This window comes from Palaemon carinicauda, chromosome 16 (assembly GCF_036898095.1).
Source record: "Palaemon carinicauda isolate YSFRI2023 chromosome 16, ASM3689809v2, whole genome shotgun sequence".
In the NCBI taxonomy this organism is placed as follows: Eukaryota; Metazoa; Arthropoda; class Malacostraca; order Decapoda; family Palaemonidae; genus Palaemon; species Palaemon carinicauda.
The window spans coordinates 67,092,660-67,105,159 of NC_090740.1; the positions used below are offsets into that span (position 1 = coordinate 67,092,660).

A 12,500-nucleotide genomic window follows, 5' to 3' on the forward strand; every position below is an offset into this window, starting at 1 on the left:
TTTATCGAATTTATGCATTTAGTAAGTAAAATAATCAGATCAAATAGCATTATGAAACACACTTATGTATATACTGTATATATATTCATATGTGTATTTATACATGTGTACATACATATATATGTACATATATAATGCATACCAGAAGGGAGATTAACACTCCAACTAAGACAGAATGAAAGAAATAAAACACTTCTTCAGAATAGATTGATCACCAAAAATCTTAAAAGACTTTCTCAATAAGTCAATTTTCTCTGCAATTGAAGAAGAGACATAATGAACGGGTTCCTCGGAAGTAAATTTGCTATCGAGAATTACGCCTAAAATTAGCCGTAACTAGCATGCTTTACTGTTGTCAGCTCTGACAACAATGTTAGGCAACTATGGGTCCGCAAGTGCTTGCAGGGGTTTATTATTATAAACGGCTAATATCGTTGTCACGTAATTACCTTGAAGTGAGATAATGAATGAGTAAGAATTACGGACTCATCCAAAAAACTTTTAAAAAGTCAAAGCATAATGCATACTATCACTACCCTAATAAATATAACAAGGTGAATGGTATTCCAGCCAACTGCAGGACAAGAGCGTTATACCTCGATTACCGAAGTTGAGACATATTGAGAAAGGGATATATATATATATATATATATATACGTGCGTATGTATGTTCATACATGTTTCACAAATCATACATACTTGTTTATGTAAGCATTTGTATTTAGTATAAATCAGATTTATACAATTTATAAGATAACAGGCTATCAAATATATATTTATACATACCGATAGTGCCATATATATATATATATATATATACATATATATATGTATATATATATATATATATATATGTATATATATATATATATATATATATATGGACAAATAATTCTTTATTTCATTAATATAAATCACATTTCATTTGCTTGCCTGACAATAAAAAGCGTGACAGACATTACCAAATGCACCAACTTCTGGCTTCTGGTATCCGCACCAAAAACAGATGAATCTGGACACATTAGTCTAAATGTCCTGAATTAACTTTTCTATATTTTTCCAATCACTCGATATCAATAAAATTGGGAGATTTCAACGGTCATATATGAAATTATCTGAAATTATGTTTTGTATTTTGATTTTGAATCAATCCTAATAAAATAAAAACCACAAAAATTAGTCGTGAGCTGTCATTTATAGTTCTGCAATGTTATCATATATCACAAACTATTGATTCAATGGGTAGCTTTTCACATTTCTCCAGTCTGTATGATATGGTGTTTTCAACTCTCTCATAGTTAGTTATTTTCATATTTAGTTTGCTATACATAGGCCCACAGTATTTTGGTTTTTACTCAAACCCTTTATTCCATCTTATTGCAAGCTTGAGTATTGTTATAAGGCACAAATGAATTTAATTTACTATTAATTAAATTCATATCACAAAACTGAAAACCTTTGCTTCAAAATTTCAAATTGATTGCAAAACAATATAACAAGAAGAAAATGTACGATAATGATAACAGCAAATACGGGTTTTTCACGTCGAAAAGAAAATCCTCTCTTTTAATTCATACATTCCAGCCACGAACGCGGAGGAAGAAGAGGAGGAGGTTGCTCTAAGGGAAGCAGAGACGAAACATGAATCGGGAGCGGCGTAGCACACCACGCACACACACACACCCAGAGGAATACTGAGAACGTTGGTTGGGATTCAGTCACTCAGACTGGGATGCCAGCTGTTGCGAACATTAATAACAAGAAGAAAGAAACACACATACGGGCAGAGACGGATGGGAAAACGTTACGACATTGGGTGATGGCAGTGCCTCTCTCTCTCTCTCTCTCTCTCTCTCTCTCTCTCTCTCTCTTGGAATAAGGGTAATATTTTCTCTAAAGAATTTATTATAGTCACACGGGTATACTAATGCAAACACACACATACGAAGTTAACATGATTTCTTCTCGCTTAAGCGACGAAATATATATATATATATATATATATATATATATATATAAAGCTGGTAACTGGAAATCAGGATTGATTTCAAAAGGAATTTCAAAATTATACTACATTCAGGTAACTGATGGCTATATTTGTTTTCATATGGACATTATTAGCTCTTTAATTAGCTTAATAAAAGTATTTTATCAACCTTTTATTCTTCTTCTTTATCTGCATCTTTTCCCACTTTTATGTGGGGTCAATGTTTCTGGCCAGCGTTCTCCTCTATCAACCTTTTATTCATGAATATTAAATATTGGCTCTCTTCTGGTGTTATTATTGTCGTGATGCTCTAGTGGACAACGATTTGTTGCATACAAATAAAAGATATAACCATGAACGATAGTTGCACATTTTATTTTGAAGCAAAATAAAACGTTTTGCACATTTGCCTTTGTTACGAAATACCGTCGTTTTAGGCAAGTAAATACTCAAAGAACTCCATGCAACAACAATCCAATCAAACTTGGTTGACTCAAGCTACAGCTTTACTTTCTACTGACTCCTTCCAAAACGAGACTCACTAACAATGAAATTTTGAAGAGGAATAGTCGAAGACAACCGACTGCTGGCGTATTTATTATCAGGTCTGTCCAGACATCCCAATCAGGTCTCTTTATAACACCGACCGTTCGCTTCGAGGCAACGGCCATTTCTGGCATAGGTCAACTTATTCTAAACTTACCTATTTCCTCTTTACTACACAATTAGTTAATAACACAAGGACAACAAAATATGGTTTCAATAAATGTAAATAAGGGATATTTACTTACACATGAATTCGCAATTGTAGTATGACGTCACTAACCCCGATATCTTGGACAAATAAATATTTTATTTGACATATTCTTGCAAATGACCTGTCAAAGTTATTTTTAAGATTCATCTTCTTTCATAACCTCCAATATGACTGCACTGATTTGAATCTCTCAGAATCATGGGTATAGAAATTTATAACACAAGGAAAACTTAGGGACTGAAAAGAACCAACCAAGTGAACTTACGATAGACTCAGAGAGGCAAAATTTGAGATTAGTCAATCGAACTTACCTTAACGCCCGTCAACCCAGTCTCAATGAAAAAAGACAAATTTAAGAGTGGGTATTACAAAGACTGTTGGGGATAGCCCCAAGGCGTTGTGTATTTCCAGGTCTAGAACATGGGCGTGGACTTTAAGAGAGAAATTTTATATTTCGTTATCAGTATGGGACAAAGAAAATGAAAGAAAACGAAGTACGACAGCAGTAGACAAAAATAAAATGAAAAAGTGGTCTAGAAATTGATTTGATAATAATTTCATCTTAGAGACAGGCATCAAGTGGCAATAGTTAGGCCATGAGGTGGTGCTCATGATAGGGTGGAAGCCAGCTGAAATTTTCACTATAAGGGTCTATTTTGACCCATTTTTGCCAAACCAGAACTTCCAAAGTTTGAAAAATCGGAGACATTTTTTTCTCAGCATTTGATCTTATTTGCCATGCTATTTATTCAACACGAATCTATTATATATCATTATATTACTAATGATGTTGGCTACACAATGACACTAAATATTTCTTCAAAAATATCTATTACCGAGTTCTATTGGGGTCAAATGTCATATTACCAAGAATTGTTCATATTTCTTGTACTTTGGAAGGGACAGGCAAAATCAATGATATATTAAATAGTATCACTTCAAAAAAAAAAAAAAAAAAAAAAAAAAAAAAAAAAAAAAATACCTCAACTAGACATGAAATTATGTTCTGAAATATGATTGCAGATATGCACATTGGATATTGTCCCTATACCCTCAATATCATCAATATTTTGTACAATATTAACACAATTTCACAGAAAAAAAAAATTAAATGGAACATAAAATACCACCTCTGGGGCAAAACATATATTCACCGCATCTTCAGAGGAAACTGTGATGTCCCTAAACCTTCACATTGTAGAGTGTAAGCCTGCACGGACAGGTTTCAATCAGGTAGTGTCACTTGAACAACCATCAGCAGGATTTGTTACAGTTGTCAGTATGTAACCCTTCCAGCGAAAGCAGATGATCAAGACACTCTACACCATCCTCTCAAAATGCAAGTGCAGCCATGAGTCAATGAGACAGCAATACAGAGTGTTTACATTTGACCAAGCCCTCTACTCTAAGGCCAAGGAGATACTATGGCTTAAACAAACAGAGTTCAGAAACACCATTATTCGATTAGGCAGATTCCACATCATCATGCATTTTATGAAGGGCGTCAGACATCATAGGGAAAGATCTTGCATGAAGAAGGCTTAGGTGGTAAGTGTGGTGTTTGGGGATACCACAGCAGGGAAGATGGTGGATAGAGATACTTATGTCAAACCTGTGTGTTGGCATAAACGCACTGTGGAGGCTCTGGAGAATTCTCTGTTCCAAATTTTATATTTGGTACAATTACATTGAGAAGTTGCTTCCCCCAGAATGCCCGGCATATGCCCTCAAGATTGTGAATGTCTTCAAAGATCACCACTTGGATGGTGTACAGAAGAATTACATAGACGTGAGATCCAAAAATGTTAATGATCTCTTCATGCATGACGCTGAGAAGTTTGTGCGTAGATTATACTTAAGGAAACCACTATCACTGAGATTGAACTAGTTCGACTGGAATTTTTCCTTCAAGGAAAGTGGTCACTAGAGATAACCTTTCGCTCAAATTACATATAATTTGAGCGAGCTACCAATACCTTGTCTGGAAAGAATCTACTAAACAAAGTTCAGGAACTCCCAGATTTAACAACCTATGGATGAATGAAAGCCACAAGTGGAAACCTCATCCGAAAGTTGATGACGTTGAACTTTTACTAATTGCTTGTAAGAAACTTACGAGCTGCTCATGCAAATTGGTATATGGAAATAGATGCGGCTGTTTCTGTGTGAGACACAAGAAATGTATGAGTGCTTGTATTTGTAGAGGGTCATGTACCGGCTCTTAGGAAGATGATGAGGAGGATTTTTAGAATATTGGAAAGTGTGATAAGCTTATACCCTTGACTATGTAGGTTTAGGAACATCGTCCAATATGCATATCTGAACCTATGAAACAGATCATAGTTTCTTCTTTAGTCGAGGTGAATATGTCATTTTGGGTAAGAAGTGATATTTGTGTTCTATTCATTTGTTTATTTTTTTTTTTTTTTGGTGAATTGTGTTTAGATTGTAGAAAATATTGATGACATTGAGTTTTCTATGGACATTTTCCAATGTGCATATCTGAGCGCATGATTCAGATCACAGTTTCATACACTGTGTAGTTGAGGTACATTTGTGTTTTTGCGCAAGAAGTTATATTTGTTTTCAGTTTATGTTATGTAAAGTGGCATTTAGATTGTAGAAAATATTGAATGAAATTTAATTAAATCCAAAAAAAAAAAAAATCTCAATATATATATCTACTTCGAAATTGAAACTACTTTACAAAGATTTTCCCAATTTTAATGGACTTTAGGAAGATAATAAGTTATTTTTTACCCATCACAGTTTCATTTCACAGAGAAATTGTGCAAACCTGCCATATTCAAACACTGCACATCTTTATTAAGATTGAAGGATATAATATTTTAGAACCGCATCTTTTAATATATTAGTAATTTCGCGTGTCCCTTACAAAGTACAAGAAATATTAAAATTTCTTAGTAATTTGACCTTTGACCCCCAATAGAACTCGGTAATAGCTGTTTTTGAAGAAATATTCAGTGTCAGTGTGTGTCCAACATTATTATCAATAAAATGGTATATAACAATTTTGTGTTTAATAAATAGTATGACAAACAAAATAAAATATTGAGAAAAACATGTCTCCGATTTCTCAGCCTCCGGAAATTCTGGTCTGGCAAAAATAGTTCAAGATAGACCCTTAAAGTGAAAATTTCAGCTGGCATCCACCCTATCCCATAGCAACACCCCATGGCTAACAATTGCCACTGGATGCCTGTCTCTAAAATGAAACGATTTTCAAATTTGATTTTCCGTCTTCGTTTCCTCTACTACAGAGAAAAGTCACTTGAGTAATTAGAGGAGTGCCAAATTATTCTTTTTCTGTGTCATGGCCTGAAGGGTTTTGTTCAATGTCGATTTATGGAATGTTTAGCTACGAGAGATAAAAGAGCCTAAGATCAAAACTTACATTCAGGAATTATTTTTTTTTTCATATTTGTTATAGTTGTCAGAGCTACTGCATAATATCTTGGCAACCTTTAAACATTCTGATTAGGAGAAAAAGGTTTAGTTTAGTTAAATCCAGCATTAGTATCTATGATCAATAAAACCTAGTGCAAGTCTATTAAGTATTTTGCTCTAAGTAAAAGATTCTTCTAATTATTAGTTCATAAGTTTATGACATTATGAAAAAAGGTCAGATGATATGTTTTCAAAAAAAGCTATAAAATCTCAAAATATAGAGTCAAAGTTTAAAAAACATCACAGCTTAGCATCGGCAATCACTAGTTCATGCCTAACATCCCACAGCTTCAATGCCCATCTCGTAATAATTCGTCCATGCTGGATGCCAACGCTCCCTGTTTTATAGATACGTTATCACCTTCCCTTCTACTGTACAAGATCTGCCTCACTTGTTTCAGCCTCCAACCTATCTATAATTTCTCTCACGTCTAGGTTGTATCACGGTGCACAATCCACCGAGATATTCTTCCGCGAGTGGACATCCATCACTCTTCTTTATCACCATTAGGTTGTATATTGGGCCTACGACCTTAAGGTTAGAATGTCCAGTGGGTCCTGAATATGCCCATCCAAACTAAGGTGTTATACGAGAACACTTACCCCATCAGGATGATATGCCTTCTCTCAGCTATGGCTTTGATCATCCTCTGGTGACTTTCAATGATTCCGTTTCCACTCGGCCTATGTTCTGCCCCAAAGAACTGCCTGATTTTTCACCTTTCAAGCACTTCATTGAAAACATCAGAACAAAAGAAAATGCTGCTATTCGCCAGCACCTCATCTCCTCTTTCCCACATACCACATCCATCTTATTGGATCTTCATTCTTGACTCTCCCACTATCTCAATGATCCAGGGGCATTGGAGTAAGGAGGCTAGGGAAAAAGTTTACTTTTCTAACAATTACTTAAGAAAATATTAAATGATATTAAATTGCATAAATTTAGTAACTCACGCTTCATAAGAATTATTCAAAAGCAATCATTCAAATAGAAGGATTTTGATAACATGCATTTCCTTGTTAGAGTAAGGTTCTATACACACACTATATATATATATATATATATATATATATATATATATATATATATATATATATATATATATATATATATATACATATACATATATATATATATATATATATATATATATATATATATATATATATATATGGTATATTTATGTATATAATTTTATCTATATATACATACATAGGCTACATATATGCATACATATATATATATATATATATATATACATACATATACATGTGTGTGTATTATGATTAAATATATATATATATATATATATATATATATATATATATATATATATATATATATATATATATTAATATATATGCATATAATCTAATACGCAAAGTTATATATATATTTATATATATATATATATATATATATATATATATATATATATATATATATATATATATATATATATACATATATGTACATATATTTATTTATATATATATATATATATATATATATATATATATAAATATATATAAATATATATACATATATGTATATATATATATATATATATATATATATATATATATATATATATATATATATATATATATATATATATATATATACATATATATATATATATATATATATATATATATATATATATATATATATATATATATATATATATATATATATATATATATATATATATATATATATATATATACATAAATATATATATAAATATATATATATATATATATATATATATATATATATATATATATATATATATATATATATATATATATATATATATTATTGTAATTATCACTTGCTAGGCTACAACCCTAGTTGGAAATGCAGGATGATAAAAGCCTAGGGGCTCCTGCGGGAAAAATAGCCCGGTGAAGAGAGGAAACAAGGAAAAATAAATTATTTCAAGAACAGGAACCGCGTTGAAATAAATATTTCCGATATAAACTATAAAAGCTATAACAAAACCAGAGGAAGAAAAATAAGATAGAATTTTCAAGCAAGAGACCTCTAACCCAAGACTGTGCAAAAGCATAGTACAGAGGCTATGGCACTACCCAAAACTATTGTAGAGAGCAATGGTTTGATTTTGGAGTGTCCTTCTCCTAGAAGAGTTCCTTGCTGTACTAACCGTGTGTCACACGTTCGTACTTAGTAACGACATTTCATTTTGTGTATATATTATGCTTGTATCTTCGGTCTCCCCTCGCATTAAAAAGAACCTGATATAACATGTATGTTTTTCTCACCGTTAACTGTTAGCCGATGCGGTGTCAATTTGAATAGGAAATTTCCTGTTGTATTAAGTTTTTGTATATAAAGGAGAGTGTTCTGTAATAAAGTTACTCAGTTGCTTTCATCCTGGCTTTGAGTCCCAACCTTCTCTCAGCTCATCCCATTGGTGACCCCGGAAGTCGACTCACTCCTCCTACCTTCTGCCCACCCTCACCCCTCCGTCGTTAGTATTATGGCAGACTCTACGGAAGTTGGCGCTGCGGCTGCCCCATTGAAACTTTCGTCATCCGTCAGCGGAGAGGCGTTTGCTTGGTTTCAGCGAGCAGAAGTCCAGTTTCGCATCAAGGGTGTGACTCGCTCAACCACCAAAGCAGATTATGTTCTCGCGGCGATACCCGAGGATACCTTCCCAGAAATATCCGACTGGCTTTGTGAACAAGGCGACACCCCAATAGCGTATGGCCCCCTCAAAACATACCTTCTGCAGCAGTACTCGCTGTAGCCAGCCGCCAGTATGGCAAAGCTTTTTCAGCTCTCTCAACAAGCTTTGGGGGACCAAAGGGCTTCGCTCGCCCTCAGGGAAATGACCAGTATCGCTCGCCTGCAACCTGCCGCAGACGGCTCTCCTCGTGAGGTGAACCTACTTCGTGCCCTTTGGATACGCCGTTTACCCGAACCTGCACTCGCTGCCATACCCAATGTCGATAGTTTACCCATAAAGGACTTGATGAACAAAGCCGATGCCCTTATGGACAGCCACTTCAAGACCTCCATCAACGCCTCCACTCCTGCCGAAGAGGACGCCTATTCAACGTCAACCGAAGCTGATGTGAATGCCTAAGGACACACACGCCTACCCCGTGATGTGCCGAAGCGGTGACAAAGCCTCCCACCCCCCACCACTCGCTCCCGCCCAACCAACGACTTCTAGAGCCACTTACTACCTCACATCCGCCGCAGTTTTGCTACTACCACTACAGATTCGGGGCAACCGTGAAGAAATGTGCCAAGGATTGTCAGTGGCCAAAAAACGTGTAAGTAGGCCATCGCTCATGGCTGTGGCCTCCCGTGTTTCTAATCTTTTCTTTTTACATGATGCAGGAACGGGCGTGTGATTTTTGGTAGACACGGGTGCTTGTCGTTCTCTTTTGCCAAGGGAACTCTTCAGGACACGACGTATCGTTTGGAAACGGTAAATTTAATTGGAAGTTTCTCGTTGCTGACATCACATTGCCAATCCTCGGTGCGGATTTCCTCTCTCATTTCTACCTTCTGGTCGATGTCACCCACCGACGATCGGTCAACGCAGCCTCGTACATGTCGACACCTCTTCAACACGCACCCCCAACCTTGCTCTCCACATCAGGGCACCCACGGATGCCTACGCCCATCTCCTCGCGTTGTACCAGGAAGTTTTTCGTCCAGAACTCCACCAAAGGGCCACGGCTCCTGCAAGCATGGTATTTATCACCATATCAAGACGACGGGACTCCCAGTCTTCGCAAAATTCAGACGTCTGGTATCGGACCAATTGGCAGCCACCAAACAGACGTTCGCCGAATTGGAGGAAATGAGCCTTTGCCAAAAGGCCTCCAGCCAACGGTCGTCACCCTTACACATCGTTCTGAAGAAAGACGGCTCCCTCTGTCCGTGCGGGGATTACAGACGCCTGAACATGCAAACAGAACCGGATCACTACCCCCTCCCAAGCATCGCTGACGTGACCTCCGACCTGCACAAATCGAAGGTTTTCTCTACGCTCGACCTCCTGAAGGGGTATTATCAGGTGCCTATGAACCCAGAAGACATCCCCAAGACTGCCATCACCACTCTGTTTGGTACATACACCTTCAATTACTCCCGTTTTGGCCTTCGTAATGCTGGGGCCATGTTTCAATGTCTCATGGATGATATCTTAAGGGACCTCCCTTTCTGTGTTTGTTATGTGGACGACATACTTATGTTCTCCTCCTCAAAAGAGAAACACGTTTGTCACCTGCACATCGTGCTCGACCGCCTGCAATAAAACGGCCTTGTAGTCCAGTACGACAAGTGTACCTTTGGCGCCAACGAAGTGTCGTTCTTAGGGCACTGCATCACTCCTGAAGGAGTCCATCCCCTCCCTGAGAAGGTAGCAGCCGTTCAGGACTTCCCCGCGCCCTTCACCGTCAAAGCTCTGCAGGAATTCTTGGGCATGATCAACTATTATCACCGTTTTCTGCCAGCCATAGCCACCACTCTTGCTCCCCTCTACATCTCCTTCAAGGGCAAGCCAAAGAACCTGAAGTGGGGTCCCCTTCAAGAAGCAACCTTCTGCAATGCAAGAAAGGCCGTATCAACCGCTGCGGTTCTCATTTTTCCTATCCCACATGCCCCTCTCCTTCTCTCCACCAATGCCAGCGACGACACTATTGGTGCAGTACTTGAGCAGGTGGACAGCAGAAAACTGTCCAAGGCAGAATCGGGTTATTCTACCTTTGATCAGGAATTACTGGTGGTGCACTTGGCTGTGAAGCTAGTCACTTTCGCCATTTCTTGGAAGGTACGCCCTTCATCATTCGCACAGACCACATGCCTCTGGTGCACGCCTTCACTCGACAGTCTGATGCCTGGTCCGGCCATCAACGCTGACATCTCTCCGCCGTGGCTGAATACAATTGCACCCTTCAATACGTCCCTGGGAAAATGAATCCCGTTGCCGATGCCCTGTCAAGAAACACGTTAGCTGCCGTTCAACTGGGATTGGATTACAACACCTTGGCTGAAGCCCAACGACAGGATCCAGAGTACCAAGCATGTAGGACATCCTGCATGTCCCTCCGTTGGGAAGACTTCCCCCTCGAAGACTCCAACACCACCCTCCTCTGTGACGTCAGTACTGGTAGACTACGACCTTGGATTCCTGCTCCCATGCGCCGGCAAGCGTTTGATTTCATTCACGGCTTTTCACATCCATCATGCCATTCTACTACACAGCTACTGAAGACGAAGTTCATTTGGCACGGCATTTCTAAGGATACTAAGGATTGGGTTCACGCCTGTACTTCTTGCCAAACTTTTAAAGTACATCGACACACATATTCAGGAGTGGGCACCTTTCCTCAATCTCAGCATCGTTTTGCACACATTCACGTCGACGTTGTAGGCCCCTACCCACATCACAAGGACATCGTTACCTATTTACCGTCATCGACCTCTCCACTTATTGGCCTGAAGCCATTCTCATGGAAACTGCAACGTTCGCCTCATGTACATCGGCCTTACTATCAGGATGGATTGCAAGATATGGTATCCCTGAGCATATTACTTCTGACAGGGGTACCACTTTCACCTCTCAATTGTGGATATCATTAGCGAATCTCCTGGGCATCACCCTACATCAGACAACTGCCTACAACCCCGCTGCCAATGGAATGGTTGAACGTTTTCATCGCACCCTCAAAGCAGCTTTAATGTCCCGCTGCAACGATTCCAACTGGTTTACTCAGCTTCCCTGGGTCCTCCTAGGACTAAGGATCACTCCTATAGACGCCCTCAACGTCTCAGCAGCTGAAAGGGTGTATGGCGACCTGTTGGTCATCCCTGCCAAATTTTTCCCTTCTACAACCTCCTCCGACAATCTCTAGCGCATATGTCTTGGGAAAATTTACTTAATGCCGCCAGACTTACAAACCCCCTGCGAAGCATCACATACCACCAGACTTGCACTCTGCAACGCACGTCTTCCTGCGCAACAACACTAGCAAGCCACTGATAACGCCCTCTTACACTGGCCCTTTCCTTGTGATCCGACGCAGTCCGAAAGCATTCCTACTAAACATTCGTGGCAAAGAAGACTGGGTCTCCATTGATCGTGTAAAACCTGCTTATCTCCTACCAGATGACACGCCTACAGTTCGCCTCTCTAGATCAGGGCACCCTATTTAACATGTACGATATGTCATTTTTAGGGGGAGAGCCATGTACCAACCGTGTGTCACATATTCGTACATAGTAACGACATTTCATTT

At 38.0% G+C, this 12,500-nt stretch overlaps 1 protein-coding gene across 1 annotated transcript in view; it reads right to left on the reverse strand.

Annotated features, from left to right (window-relative positions):
- LOC137655057 (calpain-9-like) overlaps positions 1-1,683 on the reverse strand; it is a 475,257-nt gene extending 473,574 nt beyond the window's left edge. The window contains exon 1 of the mRNA XM_068388950.1: positions 1,578-1,683. The gene's annotated coding sequence lies outside the window, so the exon portion shown is untranslated. The remainder of the gene's footprint in view (positions 1-1,577) is intronic.
- Positions 1,684-12,500: the final 10,817 nt, after the last annotated feature.